Below are 19,779 nucleotides of genomic sequence, written 5' to 3' on the forward strand. Positions count from 1 at the left end.
GAATACGAACGCAATGAGGAAAGGGCGAAGCTGGCAATAGCCATAGTTGATCCCACGGAGAATCGTGCCATTAGTTCCACTGCCCGGTCAGCCTCATAGGCCGGGGGGAATGGCAGGTGGCGCTTGTCTCCGGTCACGAGAAGGAGTATCGCATGGCCGCACATGCTGTCGTGGAGGCGAGTACTTCACGAGCTCGGGCGCCCACCAAACCGTGCTACACTCGTCTACTCCAACAACGTCTCCACCGTGCATCTGTGTGTATGTAGGACATGCCGTTGTGATGTGACTGTTGTCAGACACACGCTGTACTTGTATTTATACCGTGCTCTGCATATGTATTTCTGAAGCTGAAATGCCGGCACCTTAGTCTTAGACATGAACCCAAACGCTGAACGTCCGGCTAAAAGCCGGAGTTCATATATAAACAAAAGGGCTGTGGTACAGCGCGACGGCCCGAGCAAGTTGCGTTGCTTCGGTCACGATTTCCACGTTCTGGACAATTTGCCAAAGAAAAGCATGTATACTCATCTGAAGCTAGAATTCAAATTTGCAGGATATTTCCATGCCATCACACTAGCAGAGTTCAACTTTGTGCATTACACAACATTGCGATGGTACCCCAAAAAGGAAAGAACAAACTGTGACAATTTTTAGCGGGGAGTCATAGAGCTCACAAAGCCATAGGAATCTCTAAAGAAAAACCTAACATATTGGTTCAGCACGAATGTGCTACAGAGCATTATTAAAGCCACAAATGGACAACCAGAGGCCAATCAAACCCGAACAGGCTCTTGTCATCAACAATATTTCACAGGATGATCTACATATTTTACCAACCACTGTTGCAGTTGGTCAACATCATGCGATTAATTCCTCACGTTCTGCAAGCGAGCGACACATTTCTCAAGGAGTAGTACTTCATTTACAGCTACATTTGCCGCCCGACCGAAACCTGCACAGCAGCAATCTCATCAGCGGAACCGACTTTGGCTACTCACAATCACAAGGGGCAAATATATAGAGAAAACGATATCTGTTCAAACTGCACTAGCAAAACAGTTTCCACCAGTTAAGCTTGTTCTCTCGTCTCTTTGCACATCTCAACAGAGAGAGAACAAGTAGTAGACTGTACTAGCAAGATTTCTAGTAATACCGAAATACTTTTGGCTCAAGGTGATGATTAGTGACAATGAGAGCATGAGTTCATATCTGAAGATTGAACTGAAACCTTCCAGTCATTGTGTTCTCTAAAATGCAAAGACTCCAGCTCATGACTGAAGACTGATGCAACTATACGACAAAAGGATATCAAAGAAATGATATAAAGTTGTTGATATGATAAACTGCATTGTGGTAGCATGTCAGCATAATGAACTATAAACTGTGCAGATCGAGGAGTGTTTCCCAGCTCCAAGAGAAAAAGCGAACAAGGTTAAAGTAGGCGATAATGCACATTATTCAAGGTTCCAGCTGTATTGTGCATAGCACTGGATTTTTTTTACCACTAAAGAGAATATTGATCCAGTGCTTGCAAACGAAACAATAGATAATAGTAACAGAGGATGTCGTATCACCTCTTCAACCAACAAAGCGTACGAGAAGATGTAACAGCACAATCATCTCAACTGTTGTTCAGCAGTTCAACTTGATCATTTGCACCACCAATGGTAATTACTACGAGAAGAATATAAGTCAATAACTATTGAAAAACATGGACAAGAAAATAACTGATAAGAGGTGGTGAAACATAAATGAAACACTTATTATATATCTCACCTTGCAGAAAATACTAGCTTTTGCTACAAGTAGTCAAAGAACAATTAAGAAATGACATGTACTGCAAGAAATCAAGAATTAAATATTCATCAAGACATCTAATCTACCTCAAATTAAACAAAGGATAACGGTATTCAGTGATTTACTTAACCAAGAAGCATTTTAGAATTTGTTTTGGTGTGGGCCCATTCATAATTTATATCTATGTTTTGTATGCACATGAAAGCGAAAGAATACCAGAATGAACACATATTTTCTGCAGTTCAGAACAAAGAATGCAGACCAGAGAAATAAGAAAGTAAGTAACCACCCTAAATTCCAACATAGCTTGAAGCTCGAGCAATTGACAAGGCAATATCCAGAGTCCAGACATTACAGTCCAGTTGCTTAAACTGAAAGAGAAAAGAGTTCAGCATTGACTCGCTAATTGGTTATTGTTCTATTATGCAACACGAACAAAATGTAGACTATTGGTCACTTTGGTTCCTTAATTTATCAACTCTCGTGATTCAGTGAGATTATATTATCCAATATACCACAACAGAACAAGATGGAAGAACAATTATAAACCGGTGCCAGGATACAACTATATTGTTCCTCAAGTGTATGCTTACTGGTAAGCAAATTACTTTTTAATGGTGCCACTTGACTAAATGTACAAGCCCAAACTCTAGCAATAAACACAATGATCATTGTTTAGATTTAGATGTGTAGCCCAACTTTGTAAAGATGCGATAAACGTCTTGCCTCGGTACAAGGGGACGTGGTTCATGTTTATAGGCAGGGGCGCAGATCCCTGTAGCGCATACAGGAGATAGAATACATCTTGGTGAAGAAGAAAGAGAGAGATAGAGTTAGCCGCAGTTAAGCTAGTTATCTAGGCCAACAAACTACCAGAATATCTCCAAGAGATCTACCACGTTACAACGTTGCACTATATGCGCTGAACCTGAACCTTATATGTTTAACACCCTCCCATAATCACAACTTTGTTAAGTTGAGATTACGTTTGAATTCTTCAAAACTCCTTGTAGGCAATGCCTTGGTGAAGCCATCTGCAACTTGATCTCTAGAATGCACAAACCGGATCTCAAGCTTCCTGCTAGCAACCCTTTCTCGAACGAAGTGGAAGTCAATCTCAATATGTTTTGTTCTTGCATGAAACACAGGATTTGCAGACAAATAGGTGGCACCAAGATTGTCACACCAAAGACATGGAGCTTGAGTATATTTTATTCCAAGTTCTCTGAGCATGGATTGAACCCAGATAATTTCTGTTGTTGCATTAGCCAAAGCCTTGTATTCTGCTTCTGTACTTGATCTTGAGACTGTAGCCTGTTTCTTTGCACACCAAGATATTAGGTTAGGTCCAAAGAATACTGCAAAACCACCAGTAGAGCGCCTATCATCAATATCTCCTGCCCAGTCAGAATCAGAGAATGCACTGACAAGAGTTGAAGTAGACTTAGAGAAAGTAAGACCAACATTAACAGTGTCTTTGACATATCTTACTATCCGTTTTGCAGCAGTCCAATGAACTGTAGTGGGAGCATGAAGAAACTGACAAACTTTGTTCACAGCAAAAGAAATATCTGGTCTTGTAAGTGTCAAGTACTGGAGTGCACCAACTAAGCTTCTGTACTTGGTGCTATCTTCCTGATTCAGGAGTTCTCCCTCTGTAAGAGAAATCTTTTCAGAACTTGACATTGGTGTTGGTGATGACTTGCATCCCTGTAGCCCAGCTCTTCTTACAAGATCAGTAGCATATTTTTCCTGAGATAGGTGAAGTTCACTTCCTTGTTTCCTTACCTCAATACCTAGGAAAAAATGCAAGTCTCCTAGATCCTTCAGTGCAAATTCAGCACTAAGATCTTTCAACAGTCCTGTCACTGCTTCATCTGATGAGCTTGTAACAATAATATCGTCAACATAGATGAGCACAAAGATAGATGTGTTGCACTTATTGTAAATGAACGGTGATGTGTCAGACTTGGAAGGAAAAAAACCAAGTGCTTGTAATTTTTTACTGAGACGGGAGTACCATGCCCTAGGAGCTTGTTTAAGGCCATACAAAGCTTTATCCAACTTGCAAACATGGAAAGGTGTGTTTTTGTTCTCAAACCCAGGAGATTGCTTCATATACACTTCCTCTTCCAGAACACCATGAAGGAACGCGTTCTGAACATCTAGCTGTCTGAGACTCCATCCCCCGGAAACAGCAATAGACAAAACAAGACGAATGGTGGCAGCTTTTACAACGGGACTAAAGGTGTCCTCATAGTCTATGCCATACCGTTCCTTAAATCGTTTGGCAACAAGTCTAGCCTTATACAGATCAATAGTTCCATCAGACTTCCTTTTTATTTTGAATACCCACTTGCAATCAATGAGATTTTTACCTTGCCGTGGAGGAACTAGGTGCCATGTCTTATTTTTCTGGAGTGCTCTGTACTCTTCTTCCATAGCTTGCTTGCACTTTGTGTCACCTAATGCCTCATCAAGCGTTTGTGGTTCACCTGTAGAGCAGGCTAAGCCAAACTTAAGTACCTTTTTATAATTGACAGGTTGCAATACCCCTTTTTGTAGAAGTGTGTGTGGCATGGATGGTGAAGCAGCAGCAGTTTGCTGCACAGAAGATCCGGGGTCTGCAGCAGAAAAATCCACAGCAGCATCCCCCGGTTATCCGGAGGCAGATACTCTGCGGTCCGACGAGGAGGCAGGATTTTCTGCGGCTTCAGCGTGTGATGACGGGGCGCCATCTGCCACAGAAGATCCGCCCGCAGCAGGAGATTCGCCCCCCACTAGGAGCGTCACCGGGATCCATGCGAGATCCAGCGCCTGTCGGGTGGATCGGGTGGTCCACCGCACGGGACCCCGAGCCGGTCGGCTGACGCGGGCACCGCGCGTAGCACGTGGGCGGATCGGGGAAGCGGCTCGTCAGCTGCCGCTTGGGGCCCGGAGATTGGCACGGGCCATCAGCGCCCGCTAATTGGTCGGAGGCGTGGCGCGCTGCCGAGTCAGGGCGGGCGACCCGAGCGCTGTCGGGCGTGTCGTTGTCAGGCGTAGGTGCAGAGGACGTCAATCCTGAAGGAGATCGCCTGTAGGACTGGTGCGGCCCGGATCCCGAGGAAGATATGTTCCCCAAGGGCCTGCACATGAAATATGGCTCGTTTGGAGCTGTTTCTTCACCATTTTCTTCACCATGACCACCATTGGCTTCACTATTTTGTCCTGCATCATCACATAGCTTAAGCAAACTGTTATGAGGATTAGTTGGCATGTGATCATTACAGTTATCTTCCCTAGAGGCACCTACTAGATGTGATGGCAAAAGGAGAATTTCTTGGCGAAGAAGAGCACCGGCGTTTGGATGTAGATCAGCAAATGGAAATTTTGTCTCGTCAAACACGACATCTCTAGAGATATAGACTCGTCCAGTGGAGACATCAATGCACTTAAATCCTTTATATTGAGGGCTATATCCCAAGAAGACACACTGTTTCGAGCGAAACATAAGTTTACGATTGTTGCAGGGTCTAAGGTTTGGCCAACATGCACACCCAAAGACACGAAGTGATGTATAATCGGGTTTGATGTGAAGGAGCCTTTCTACCGGAGTTTCATGATTAATGACACGACTAGGAAGCATGTTGATGATGTGAACAGCGGCAAGAAAAGCCTCGTCCCAAAATTTGAGGGGCATGGATGCGCCGGCCAAGAGAGCTAGACCAACCTCAACAATGTGCCTATGTTTTCTTTCGGCAGATACATTCTGCTGATGAGCATAAGGACAAGAAACTTGGTGAGAGATGCCAAGAGTTTGGAAAAACGAGTTTAATTTTTCGTATTCCCCTCCCCATCGGATAGAACGGCAATGATTTTGCTATTAAACTTTCGTTCAACGTGAGCTTGGAAGTTTTGAAACACTTGAAAAACCTTGGATCTTTTTTTAAGTAAATAGATCCAAGAATACTTGCTTTAGTCATCAATGAAGATAACATAGTAAGTATGCCTACCAACAGAACTTGGAGCAGGACCCCAAACATCAGAAAAGATAAGTTGCAACGGTTTGGTAGAAATACTCGTGGAAATTGGATAAGGTAATTGATGGCTTTTAGCCTTTTGACAAGAATCACAAATTGTTTCAACATCACGCTCTCCAACATATGGGAGCTTATTCTTCCTAAGCAATCGTTCAACTAAAGAAAATGATGCATGCCCTAGTCTATCATGCCACCTTGTCGAGGAGATTTTGGTGACACCATAAGCTTGCTTATTTATTCTTCTAAACTCCGGAATCAATGGGTAAAGCCTGCGAACACATCTACCTCGGTAGAGCACCTTCCTCGTTGCCTGATCCTTGATCAAAAAGAAAAAGGGGTGAAACTCGAGAAAGACATGATTGTCAATGGCAATGCGATGAACGGAGAGTAGATTTTTAGATGCACTAGGGACATGAAGAATTTTTCTTAGATGAATCTTTCGGTGAGGGGTTTGGAAAACTGAATGACCAACATGTTTAATCCTCATACCTGATCCAGTTGCTGTATGTATCTGGTCTTGGCCGCGGTACTTCTCCCGCATAGTCACCTTTTCAAGTTCACCAGTGATGTGATTTGTAGCGCCACTATCAACATACGAGTTTGTATCAACCCCGTATGAGGCTTCTGCAGCACCAGCGACCTTCTCATCTTGCGAGGATTCTCCTTCATCCTCCTCAAACCGGTACCAGCAATCCCTTGCTGAGTGACCGGTCTTGCCGCATATTTGACACTTGACAGCGTCGGGGCGGCTCCTGGAGTTGTTGTGACGACCCTTGTTGTTGGTGTAGGAGGGCCGCCCACGAGAGGCGTTGTTGTTGGAGTTGCCGCTGCCGCCGCCGCTGTTCTTTCCCTTGTTGCACGGAGGGCCACGGTAGCCGCTTGAGCCACCACGACCACCACGAACGGCGGCGTTAGCGGAGCTCTTGAACCCGGCATTGTTGCCAGCACCATGAAACATAGCAATGCACTGGTGGAAGTTGCTTACTTGAGCGAACAGATCATCGATCGTGACCGGTTCTTTGCGAGCGTCGAGTGACGACACCAGCGGCTGGTACTCCATATCCAGCCCTGCCAGGATGTAGGAGATGAATTCATCGTCATCCAGCGGCTTGCCAGCGGCCGCCAGTTCGTCGGCGAGGGAGCGGATATGGGCGAAGTAGGCGCCCACCGTTTGCGTGCCCTTCTGCACGTTGGAGAGGGCGATCCTGATGTTGTTGATGCGAGATCGGGACCGGGACGAGAACATGCTCGCCACAGCAGTCCAGAGCTCATGGGCCTTGCGGATCGAAGTCACCTGGATAAGAACTTCTCGAGAGAGATTGATCAACAGATGGCCAAGTACCTACTGATCTTCCATTACCCAGACTTGGTGTAGAGGGTTCGGGACGGCTTCCTCCTTGCCATCTTTATCCTTGGTGACGAGGAACTTCTCCGGTTCCTTGATGGATCCGTCGACGTAGCCAAACAGGCCAGCGTCGATGAGCTGGGGCGTGATCTGAGCACGCCAGAGGACATAGTTCGTCCTGGTGAGCTTATCTGTTACCTGACCATGGATGGTGGATACAGGAGCGACGGCGGAAGACGACATGGTTGGAGCTAGGGTTTAATGGATGCTAGATGTTGTGGAAGAAGGAGGCTCTGGTTACCATGTAAAGATGCGATAAACGTCTTGCCTCGGTACGAGGTGACGTGGTTCGTGTTTATAGGCAGGGGCGCAGATCCCTGTAGCGCATACAGGAGATAGAATACATCTTGGAGAAGAAGAAAGAGAGAGATAGAGTTAGCCGCGGTTAAGCTAGTTATCTAGGCCAACAAACTACTAGAATATCTCCAAGAGATCTGCCACGTTACAACGTTGCACTATATGCGCTGAACCTGAACCTTATATGTTTAACAAACTTAACATCAAATAATTGATTATGAATTATGCTATAAGCAAATTGCAGGATGTGAGTCTGGAACTCTGGATGAAGAGCAAATATGTGAAACACATGCAAGTAACAATGCCAGGACTTCCTCCTATACATCTTCTAGTTGTGAAAGGGTTATTTTTCGCTCTCGCGTAGTTGCGTGAATGACTAGTTAGTAACTTGGTGCAAATCCAACTAGAACGAGCCGCAGCAGGAGGAGAATCCAGAGTATTAATTGCTCATCATTTAGTTAGCAGTTCTTTCAAAAGAAGCTCCATGAAAACTTGTCATTTGTAAATGAACTACGGCTGACTCAAAAGAAAAAAACACGACCAAAGGAGGAGAACGGGCTCGCCTCCTCTCCCTCTCGCTCAAGTCCTCGCCGCCGCCGCCACCACCCACGCCGGCAGCTTCCGGCGAGCTCCGACGCCGCGCAGCACGCCCCCCAACTCCCCAGAGTCCGCTCCTCCCTACCCTCCGGCCAGATTCTCCGCTCCCGGCCTCTACCGCCCGCTCGAAACGCCACCCCCATGGCTAGGGTTTCGGGCAGGGCTTCGCCGGCGCGTCTCCGGCGGCCCAGGTTCGTCCCTCCTTCCTTCTTGGCTGGGATCCACCACCCCTACACCTCACATTCTCTTCATGTCCTCTGCTGCAGATGCAGATGGAGCACGCCATGGGAATTCCCCATCCACCATGGTCGCCGCCATCAAGGGCTTCTTCACGGAGATGTGGAGGACGCCATGGACCTGCAGCTCCAAGGTTCTATCTTAGGGCGAGAAGATCTTCTTATCTACAATGGCGATGCATGAACCGACGACGAACTGAAGCTGCGACCCATGGGCTGGCCCTGCCTGCGTGCGTCCGCCAGAACCAGAAACAGACCAGAAAAGGGAAGCAACTAAGGCATCCGGCTGCCTGAAACTTGCTCAGGGGGCGGCCTATGGGCACGGCGTACAAGCTCTCTACTCTCTGTCATCTTATATCTCTGAATTTTCTTTTGCTGCATGTGCAGGTGTATGACAGGAACAATAACTAGCATGAACCTGGAGGAGTAAGAAGCAGCGACATCTGGGTTTGCAATGGCCAAAGAACTCAACAATTCATAGTTGGGTCACTTATTTCTCCCCAGCTCGGTGACTTGGTCAACTGCGCACTTCAGAAGAATAAGTACTTCTGAATGTTAAAGCCAATGTGGGCTAGCAAACTGTAGAGATAATTGATTTGTTTCCATGTCTACCTTACAGTATTCAGACTTGGGAGAGAAGGTGCCTCATGGTAGAAGCTTGACATAGGTGTGGCCTTGAATGCCAAGATTTTTATGAGTAGCCTCAGCCTTCTGTTCTCCCTACAGATTCAGGATTCAAAAGATCAATGGGAGTTTGTTTCACACAGTACAAGAGCAATGTACTGATGCATTTTAACTGTCGTTGTGTGTTTTAACAGAAGAATACTTTCTGATGTTTTAGTGACCAAGTGTTACTGATCTTGAGGTGTGTTATTGATCTCTGTTTCTATATAGATGGTGCTTTTTTGTACTTTCTGAAGAACAATTCCATGCAAGACACCATCAAAAAGCCTGCTACTGCAGATGCTTCCTCGCGGAATCACAGCTTGATGGAGCTTGCTGCACCTCTGGAACAAGCAGCCGCTTACAAAGAGAAGCTTGAAGGCTCAAACAGATGTACATAACGAAATTCAGAGTTCCAACAGTGCATATGTGCAAGAGCGTAGTTCACTTGGAATTTGCTCGTGGTGGAGACGTTCCACCCACAAAAAAAAGGTGAAGACGTCCTGAAACTTCATGAGGTAATTTAGTAACTCGGTTCGGTGAGTACATTTATGCGTAAATAGAAAAAATGTCCATATAATCAAGACAATGAGTTTGTTGTAGGCATGTAAAATTGTGTATTAATTTTTTTATTAATCCTATAACTTGACAAATCTGATTTATATCGCATGTGATGTTGTAATAGGAGAGGGCTGGACACCATTCTATCTGATAATGAATTGATTCCAAGAATGGATCTTGGTAGTTTTGAGTAATTTCATACTATTGTTTTGCTACTTGCAAAGTTATTTGAGTGGTAGTATGTGCAAAAAAAATGTATTCGAGTGTTAATTTGTTTTATAGGTTTCAAACCATAAATATGTTTATTTATTTTGTTGGTACTTGCCATGACCCCAAGAAGTCCATCTATGCAGGCATGGGCGATACAGATAGGGCGGAGTCGGAACCATGTGCAAGATAGAGACACTATCAATCATCGGTGAATCCGGTCCAGGAACTCAAATGTTGGCGTCCATGGCGCAAGGAGGTATTGTAAAGCATGTTCAAGGCGCATATAGTTGAAAGATTAAAGTGAACTCTGCAACACTGTAAATATTGGCGGTACCTGGAGCGTAGAAACTTGTGTAAGGAAAAACATATTGTCTGCCGATCCGTTACTTAGACACCTCCTCGATCTTCATGGACTTGAGATGGATCATATAGATCCTAGGATACACGTCGATGAAGATCACATCCGCATCTACCGCACAACCAACTGCATGCGCTCCAATAGCTCCAACCATACACGCTGACACTGCTTCAGGCGCAAGAATTTTTTCGAGTTCAATGACCCTTAGATGTGTCCATGTCACCACCCCGTCAATGCTCGCCACCTCTGACCACAGATTAAAATTGAAATTGAATCGTTCCACTCCAGCTAAACCGAGGCATCCATCCTTTGTCGGCATGATGATAGTCTGATCGTAGGTATATGGCACCTCCTCAACTAAATCCAAGCTATGCTTATCCAAAACGAACTCAATGATGCTATTGTTATCCAACAGGAAGTAGATTGTGTTTCCAATCAGAGCTGTCGGCTTTGGCAGAACTAATGCATCTGGTAGAACAATCAAAGTGATCTCACCCCAGGCACCGGTCTCGGACGAGAAGACGCATGCGGAGGTGATGAAATCTCTGTCGTCACTGAACACGAACGCCACGAGAAACGGGCACAAATGGCAGTCGCGGTGGTCGGTGTGGCCAGCTGCACACAGAACCGCGCCATTGTACCCAGAACAGTCATGCGCGGGGAGCGGCAGGTACTGCTTGTCGCCGGTCACGAGGTCCCAAACAAGCAGCGTCCCAGTGCGGCAACTCTCAACGAGGGCGCGGCCGTGGCGGCAGTCGAGGGCCCACCAGTCATCTGGGGACATTGTGGCGGTGGAGAGCGCGAAGTTGCCGAAGGTGGGGACGAGGGCCCTTTCTGGTTGAAGAAGCCGAGCACGGGAGGCGTGCCGCCATGCAAATTGCGGAAGCGGTGGAGGAAGCGGGCGTCGTGGACGAGGCCGCGCCAGTGCTTGCAGACGAAAGAGGCGCGGAAGAGGTGGATCGGCTCCGGCGGGAGGCGCAGGAATATCTCCCGGAGGAGATCGTCCGGGGGGAAGCGGCGCGGCGGCGGCCGCCGGCGAGCTTGTCCGTGCCTCCATGGGGTTCGGGGGAAAGTGGGTGTGTGTCGGCTTTGGGCTTTGAGAGAACGAACAAAATAACTGGGCCCTGGTTTAAGTTAGGGCGAGTACTATGTGACTTCCAACTCCGGCTCGCCGGGGCGGAAGGAATCTGCGGCCAGGGGCAGCGGAAGAAGTGCGCGTGGGCGCTGAGGTTGGAGATAGGGACCTACGCGGGATAGGAGCTAGCCGGCGGCAGGATCTGGAGGAGGAAGGCGAGGAGCGTGGCCACCACCGTGCCTGGATGCGGTTGAGAGAGAAAGAGAGAAGGGGATCTGGAGGAAGAAGGTAGAGGAAGAAACAAGATAAGGTGGGGGCAGGGAGGTGCGCAAGATGTATGATGCGCCTCGATCACGTGGCTCGTGCGTGACCGGGTGAAGATCAGCCGGTCGGCTAGGCACAAGCGTTTCCCTTAATAAGTTAGACCCCCTTCCACCCTTCGTCAAAAAGAAAACCTAAAAAACACTTCCAAAGCACCATCACATTGAGAACACATTGACTAATCTCAAAGCATCCTCCCATTGGTCAATGATTTAATATGAAATTGACTCTAAAGTTGGTGGCAGATGTGAGTGGTGTCATCCTTTCCTCAGCAACCTTCATTAATCCTCTCTCAACATAGGTAGGAAGATAAACAAAATATGAATTATGTAACACAATATGTATAATAAAAAACTGTTTTAAATACAAATCTACTAATATGACATATAGCTTGCAAAATGTCAAAAACCTTGAGGCTAACAACTGGTTAATCATACTGTCCTAGGACCTCAGGCTCAAACACATTGCATAAATACTACACACTATACAAACCCATATACCTTCGAGACACTCATGGCTAAGTGCAAGAAAAAACTCAACTCATATATCATAATTAAGGTCAGCATAAGAAAACGCCAATTACATATACAACATTCAATGTGGACCGTCTGATATTTCAGGCTCCTCTTTAACCTTGCGATTGTTGGAGAGAATGTTTTGATCTTCCACTTCACAGAAATAGCCTCACCGCTTGCATTTTTACTCCAACGCTAGTGCACATTCTTACTGTAATTGGAATGCATTAAGAAACTACCATGTCACCAGAGTGGAGGAAAGGTTCTCAAGGAAAATAGTAACTTCAAGTAAATACTACAATAACTTATAAATACTAAATGTAAAAGTTTACAGATGTAATCGTTTCAATCATTTATGGACACTACATATTCGTATAAAAATCTCCCTAAAAGCAAACAGAATACTTTCTAAAATCTTAGCCATTAAAACTTGAGTTCTACATATATAGGTTGCAATGGTGCTTTGTGTAATGAAAACAAAATGGAAGAATTAACATGTGACTAGACCAAGCAAAGAGGAAAGGTTCTCGGGACAAACTTTAACTTCAAAATAAATATTAAAAACTTCATAAAAAATTGCAAATGTATTTTGTTGAATCATTTATATGGGTATTCATAGATTTGTTTCTCCAAAAAAACTAAATACTTCCCTAAATTTTCAAACATTAAAACTTGACTTCTACATAGGTCGTGATGGTGCTCTTCTTAATAAAAAAAATGCAAGAATTACCATGTCACTAGAGATAGCAGAGTGGATTGGTTCCCGGGACAAATTTAAACTAAAAATAAAATTTAAAAACTTCCAAAAATGTAAAAATTACACATGTATTTTCTTGAATCATTTATATGGGTATTCATAGGTTTTCTCCATCGATAAAAAAACTCAATACTTCCCTAAATTTTCAAACATTAAAACTTTAGATACATGGTCGCAATAATGATCTTTTTTTTGTATAAAAAAATGCAAGCCCATGCATGCTACCTAAACATTTTACATGTCTATTTTTTCCTGATTATTTTTCACATTTAGAAAACTTCTTTTTCACTGCTCAAGCTCATTTACGACTATGCGGATTGGCGCACAGGATTGGCGGGAAAGATATCCTCACTTAACCCATTGATGTTTCTCTACTGACATAGCTATCCAATAGTAGATGGAAATGCTTTTCCAAAACGAAATTGCCAGTCAGTGGTAGGTCCGGTTCAGCCACTGAACTACTGTAACAATGCCAGCCAGCACCTTGAAGATGACCCATACTCTAAATCCGACTGAAACGTATAAAAGACAATCAAAGGAGCTGGAGAAGTTGCGTCACCATTTAGCCTGGAATGGAAGATATATCAAGTTCCATAATGTCATGGCATCACATCAACGCATTAGGAATTCCAGAGTCGAACCTTACGATCGTCGTCCTCCCTGGACCAGCCCCGCCGCCGTACGTGGCTGCGTGAACAGCAACTTCAGCGATGTCACAAACCACGCAGACATGGACCGCAGGTGCCGTCTCTCACTATGCACATGAATCATATATACTCATTTTGCTCTCAAGTATTTTGCAAGTAATGTGGCAGCTGAACATTGAGTTCCCCCTATGCAGTATCAGAAATGGAAGAAGCAGCAGTGTGTATTCTGTCTAGGCCCTAAACGTGGCTCCCGCGTGCTCTGGCTCTGGCGTTGGTGACCCCCACCCCCCACCCCCCGCGCGCGCTGGTTGTCGCCCCCGCTGCCTCCCCTAGCTCCGGGGACGCCCCGGTGACCGTGCCCCCTCCCGCTCCGCCGGCGCTATGCGCTGCGCTCGGGCCGCTGCCCCCTTCGCCGGCCCCGCCCCCGCCCCTGCCCCTCGCGTCCGCTGGGCGGACCTCGCTGACGAGGAGCCGCTGCCCTCTCCTGCCGGCTGCCCCTCTCCCCATCCCGCCGCTCCCCGTCGCTCTGCTCAGCCCCCCGCATGCGGGGTTCTGCTGCCGGCTTGCGACTGCTGCGGGTGCCCACGCCGCCCTCGAGCTCGTCTCGGGCAAGTGGGATGCAAGGTGCGGCCTTGCGGGAGGGAGGGGCGCGCCGCCGACGGTTGCGGTCCTAGGGGGGTGTTGGCCGCTCCGACCAGGGCTACGCCCGCTCGTCGTGGCGCCGGCCGGTGGCTAGCGGGTGTCCGGTAATGTCCCCGGCTCCGCTGGCGGCTCGCCGTAGCCTGTCCCCAGTGGCATCGTTTGTTCGCGTCTTGCCCTTCCGTCCGTTCATAGCCGCCTTCAGGTCCTCCCCGCTCTGCTTCCGAGCTCCCCTTCCCCTGCGACGACCCTGGCTGGCCATCTCGGCGGCGGCAGCGGCGAATCGTGCACCTCGGGGGGAAACCCTACAGGTCGCGGCTCCCCACCGCTCGCTGGACCGGGCCTCGCCTGCGAGGGCCTCCTGGGCCGCGGCTCGGCCCAGCTGCTGCGTCCCCCTGTTGGGCCCATGTCGCCCCGGTTGGGCTGCCTTCGTGCCCTAGGGCCGGGACACTGGTAGCCTCGATCTGGCTAACGGGTGGCCTCCCGTCCGCGACATTCCCCCTCCCCCCGCCGCCTCACTCGACCATGTTCGCTCTTCCACTGCAACTCTGTCGAACACCTCGCCGTCCCCTCCCTCCCGACCAACCTCTGCTGACACCCCCTCCTCCCTCGCTGCGACAGGCTATGCCTCGCGAGTGGGATGACAGCGCGTCTCGGTGCTACCTCTTTTAGCACTGCGTTGGTTTTCCCCGAAGAGGAACGGATGATGCAGCAAAGTAGCGTAACTATTTCCCTCAGTTTTGAGAACCAAGGTATCAATCCAGTAGGAGGCTACGCGCGAGTCCCTCGTACCTGCACAAAACAAATAAATCCTCGCAACCAACGCAAATAGGGGTTGTCAATCCCTATAGGGCCACTTACGAGAGTGAGATCTGATAGATATGATAAGATAATATTTTTTGGTATTTTTATGATAAAAGATGCAAAGTAAAATAAAGGCAAGTAAATAGCAAAGGAAATAACTAAGTAGTAGGAGATTAATATGATAAAGATAGACCCGGGGGCCATAGGGTTCACTAGTGGCTTCTCTCAAGAGCATAAGTATTCTACGGTGGGTGAACAAATTACTCTTGAGCAATTGACAGAATTGAGCATAGTTATGAGAATATCTAGGTATGATCATGTATATAGGCATCACGTCCGAGACAAGTAGACCCGACTGCTGCCTGCATCTACTACTATTACTCCACTCATCGACAGCTATCCAACATGCATCTAGAGTATTAAGTTAAAAACAGAGTAACGCCTTAAGCAAGATGACATGATGTAGAGGGATAGACTCATGCAATATGAATAAAACCCCATCTTGTTATCCTCGATGGCAACAATACAATACGTGCCTTGCTGCCCTTACTGTCACCGGGAAAGGACACTGCAAGATTGAACCCAAAGCTAAGCACTTCTCCCATTGCAAAAAAGATCAATCTAGTAGGCCAAACCAAACTGATAATTCGAAGAGACTTGCAAAGATAACCAATCATACATAAAAGAATTCAGAGAAGATTCAAATATTATTCATAGATAGACTTGATCATAAACCCACAATTCATCGATCTCAACAAACACACCGCAAAAAGAAGATTACATCGAATAGATCTCCACAAGCGAGGGGGAGAACATTGTATTGAGATCCAAAAAGAGAGAAGAAGCCATCTAGCTACTAACTATGGACCCGTAGGTCTGAGGTAAACTACTCACACTTCATCGGAGAGGCTATGGTGTTGATGTAGAAGCCCTCCGTGATCGATGCCCCCTCCGGCGGAGCTCCGGAACAGGCCCCAAGATGAGATCTCTTGGATACTGAAAGTTGCGGCGGTGGAATTAGGTTTTTGGCTCCGTATTTGATCGTTTGGGGGTATGTGTGTATATATAGGAGGAAGAAGTACGTCGGTGGAGCAACAGGGGGCCCACGAGGGTGGAGGGCGCGCCTGGTGGGGGTGGGCGCGCCCCCTACCTCGTGCCCTCCTGTTACATGTCTTGACGTAGGGTCCAAGTCTCCTTAGTTGTATTCAATGAGAAAATCACGTTCCCGAAGGTTTCATTCCGTTTGGACTCCGTTTGATATTCCTTTTCTTCGAAACCCTAAAACAGGCAAAAAAAAAACAGCAATTCTGGGCTGGGCCTCCGGTTAATAAGTTAGTCCCAAAATAATATAAAAGTGGATAATAAAGCCCAATAATGTACAAAACAGTAGATAATATAGCATGGAGCAATCAAAAATTATAGATACGTTGGAGACGTATCACTCGGCCCAAGTGCCACGACGAGGGTCGACGTGAGGCATCCCGTCCCTCTCCCGATGCCCTCCGCAGGGAGGAAGAGCTCCGGCGTGAGCTGCGGAAACTCTGCGAGGGCCGTCGTGATGATCGCCGCTCCCTGGCCCACTGCGATGCCCGGGGCCGGTCCTGCTCTCCCCACCCGGCGACATCTGGGGACTGGAGGTCTCATCGGTGCTCGCCGTCCCCGGCCCCGTGACGTGGCCGTAGCCCCTCCCCGTCTCAGGCAGTGCGCCCCTCGTCTCCCCGTGTCCAAGCTCCTGTGTCCGCCCCCGCTGCACGAAAGTATGTGTCGCCCGATGCCACCGGCCCCTCTTCTCCTGCCTCTGCGGCCATCCCGGGCAGCGCCCCTTCCCGCGGCCGCCAAGGCCCCGCCAAGAAGAAGAAGTGCCGCGGCCAGGGCCGTGGCAACCCGGCCACACTCCTCCCGTCGGCCCCGGGCATCTCCTCCACCCCGAGCCCCATCTCCAACCTTTCTCGCCCCCTTGCTTCAATTGTGGGGTGGCGGGCCACTCGCAAGTCAACTACGTCAACCCCTAGTGCTTCTACCTCTGCAAGGACCCCGGGCATCCCGCCCTCCTATGCCCGGATCTACCGGTGATGTCGGAGCTCATGATGTATGGCCACGGTTTCGACGGGATGGGATTCTTCCACCTCGAGGTCCCCGACCTCCCACCTCCCACCCTCTCCCGTCAGGCGGGCGTCACTGTGGTCGACGGGGTGGCCTCTACGGAGATGATTGAGGCTGAGGTTAACCACTTCTACCGTTGCCAGTGGGACTGGGTGGTCACTCCTACCGCTAGTCACATCTTCACCATGGTCTTCCCCGACACCGTGAGCTACGGCTACGCCACTCGTAGTGGCCGGATCACCCTCACCATCAACCAGCTCGTCGTCGACATCACCGAGCCGGTCCTCGATCGACCCCAAGGCTGTGGCCGTCCTGGATTCTCGTGGACGGTCTTCCCGACATCGCACGGTCTGAGCTCAACATCCACTAGATGTCCAGGATTCTGGGCAAGGTGGTGGTGGTGGACGAGCTCTCCATCCGCAAGGAGGAGGAGGCTCGGGTCGAGGCCAAGTGCTTAGACTCCTCCAAGCTCCATGTCACCGTTCGCGTGTTCTTCAACGACCAGGGCTTTGACCTCTGGATCGCCCCCGAGCCTCCCAACCACGTCGGCCGTCCCCTCTTCGTCGACGATGGCCTTCCCGGTGACAACCCCGTGGCCGACGGGGACTACCACGGCCGCCACCGCCCCTGCTCCCACCGATCGAAGGACGAGGGGGGATCGGATAACTCGCACTCGCATTCGCAGTCCCGCTCTCCTTCGCCTCCAGCCACCGGTGGGCATGGGCGCCAGGCCGCTCTAGGCCTGCTCCTCGATGCTCCTTCCGGCCCAGTGGTCGAGTCTTCTGAGGCCAGCGACACCTCTAGTGTGGGCATGGTCGTCTGCCGTGCCTCCTCCCCACGCTCCCCCGCTCCCACTGCTCCTGTCGGGCCGATCCTGGGGACGGTGCCCTCCCCTGCTGCGTCGCTGGCCCCCGGCCCGCCCTTGCTGGTCTCCGCGGGGGAGGCGGCCTCCCCGGCTTCCTTCCCCGGCGCTTCGCTCCCAGCCGCCCCGACGGGCCGTCCCCTCCACCGGCGGCGAGCCCCGTTGCCGTCGTGACGACCCCGGCTATGGCTGTTCCGCCTACAGCTCCGCCTGTGGCCGTCCTGCCTCCACCGGTTGCAATCCTGCCACCACCCCCGATGCCTCTGGCGGACCGGGCTCTGCTTGTCGACGCCCCTGCTCCACCCTGACGTGCTCGACTCCGACTCCGACTCCAATGCTCCTCGGCTGCGCTAGGCCAGCTCTCCTACCCCCCCCCCCGCCGCGGACCCCGACACGGATGGGGAGACCCAGGTGACCACCCCCGTGCCGCCCGGCCTCCCCCTTCGCGGGCCGCGACCTACTCCCGCCGCGGCCGGTCTGCTTCCTCTCCGGTGACAGCCTCCCGCCGGAGCGCTCGGTGTCGGTTCAATATCCAGCGTATCTCGTAGTAGGGGTCCTAAGCTAGGCGTCTTGGAGTGATGGTAACATGGAACGGGATTTTTACCCAGGTTCGGGCCCTCTTGATGGAGGTAAAACCCTACATCCTACTTTTGATTATATTCATATGGGGTGTAGTACAGAGTACATGTGTCTACCACGAGATTGATCTAATGAATGTCTGATCATCTATTGACTAGCCTGGCCTCGGTTTATATAACACACCAGAGGCCTAGAGTTTAGGAGCGTCCTCGTCTTGGGCGCCAAGTCTCATGGGATCTCCCTTGTATGCGGCATGGATTGTCTGAACTGGCCCAATGGTGAACCGCCATGGGGGTCCTTAGCCCGACCCACTAGTCAGGAGACAACGTGGTAAGTACCCCTAGTCCAGGACACCGTCAGTAGCCCCCTGAACCGGTCTTCAAGTTGGGGACGCTCCTCGATTCTTCCAAATTGTTCTTCATCTTCGGTCGTCGGTCTTGAAAACTGGTTCAACAAATCTTCTCATCTTTGATCTTGAGGATCGCCGAAGTGCCTCCGAAGAGTTTACGTGTCGGGTATTGACACGTCTCCAATGTATCTACTTTTCCAAACACTTTTGCCCTTGTTTTGGACTCTAACTTGTATGATTTGAATGGAACTAACCCGGACTGACTTTGTTTTCAGCAGAATTGCCATGATGTTGTTTTATGTGCAGAAAACAAAAGTTCTCGGAATGACCTGAAACTTCATGGGATATCTTACAATAAATAATAAAAAATCCTCGCCAAAGATGAAGACCAGGGGGCCCACACCCTTCTTACGAGGGTGGGGGGCGCCCCCCTTGGGCGCGCCCCCCTACCTCGTGGGCCCCCTGGAAGCCCCCCGACTCCAACTCCAACTCTATATAACTGCTTTCGGGGAGAAAAAAATAGGAGAGAAGAAATCATCACGTTTTACGACAAAGAGCCGCCGCCAAGCTGATCTGGAGTCCGTTCGGGGCTCCGAAGAGGGGGATTCGTCGCCGTCGACGTCATCAACCATCCTTCATCACCAATTTCATGATGCTCACCACCGTGCGTGAGTAATTCCATCGTAGGCTTGCTGGACGGTGATGGGTTGAATGAGATTCACCATGTAATCGAGTTAGTTTTGTTAGGGTTTGATCCCTAGTATCCACTATGTTCTGAGATTGATGTTGCTATGTCTTTGCTATGCTTAATGCTTGTCACTAGGGCCTGAGTGCCGCGATTTCAGATATGAACCTATTATGTTTTCATCAATATATGAGAGTTCTAGATCCTATCTTGCAAGTCTATCGTCACCTATTATGTGTTATGATCCGTTAACCCCGAAGTGACAATAATCGTGATACTTACCGGTTGAGGGAGTCC

The 19,779-nt window shown here is 49.1% G+C and overlaps 1 long non-coding RNA gene and 1 pseudogene across 2 annotated transcripts; one reads left to right on the plus strand and one right to left on the minus strand.

Moving 5' to 3' along the window:
- Nucleotides 1-6,788: 6,788 nt before the first annotated feature.
- On the minus strand, nt 6,789-6,927 carry LOC123088942 (uncharacterized; annotated as a pseudogene).
- Nucleotides 6,928-8,051: 1,124 nt separating this feature from the next.
- LOC123087731 (uncharacterized) lies at nt 8,052-9,866 on the plus strand. Of its 2 annotated transcripts, none has more exons than XR_006441495.1 (3): nt 8,052-8,309; nt 8,385-8,834; nt 8,974-9,866. It is a non-coding gene; the product is annotated as an uncharacterized lncRNA (long non-coding RNA). The 2 variants fall into 2 exon arrangements; XR_006441494.1 differs by having other exon boundaries at nt 8,385-9,133; nt 9,249-9,865.
- The last annotated feature ends 9,913 nt before the right edge of the window (nt 9,867-19,779 follow it).

Source organism: Triticum aestivum, chromosome 4A (genome assembly GCF_018294505.1).
Source record: "Triticum aestivum cultivar Chinese Spring chromosome 4A, IWGSC CS RefSeq v2.1, whole genome shotgun sequence".
Taxonomy (NCBI): domain Eukaryota; kingdom Viridiplantae; phylum Streptophyta; class Magnoliopsida; order Poales; family Poaceae; genus Triticum; species Triticum aestivum.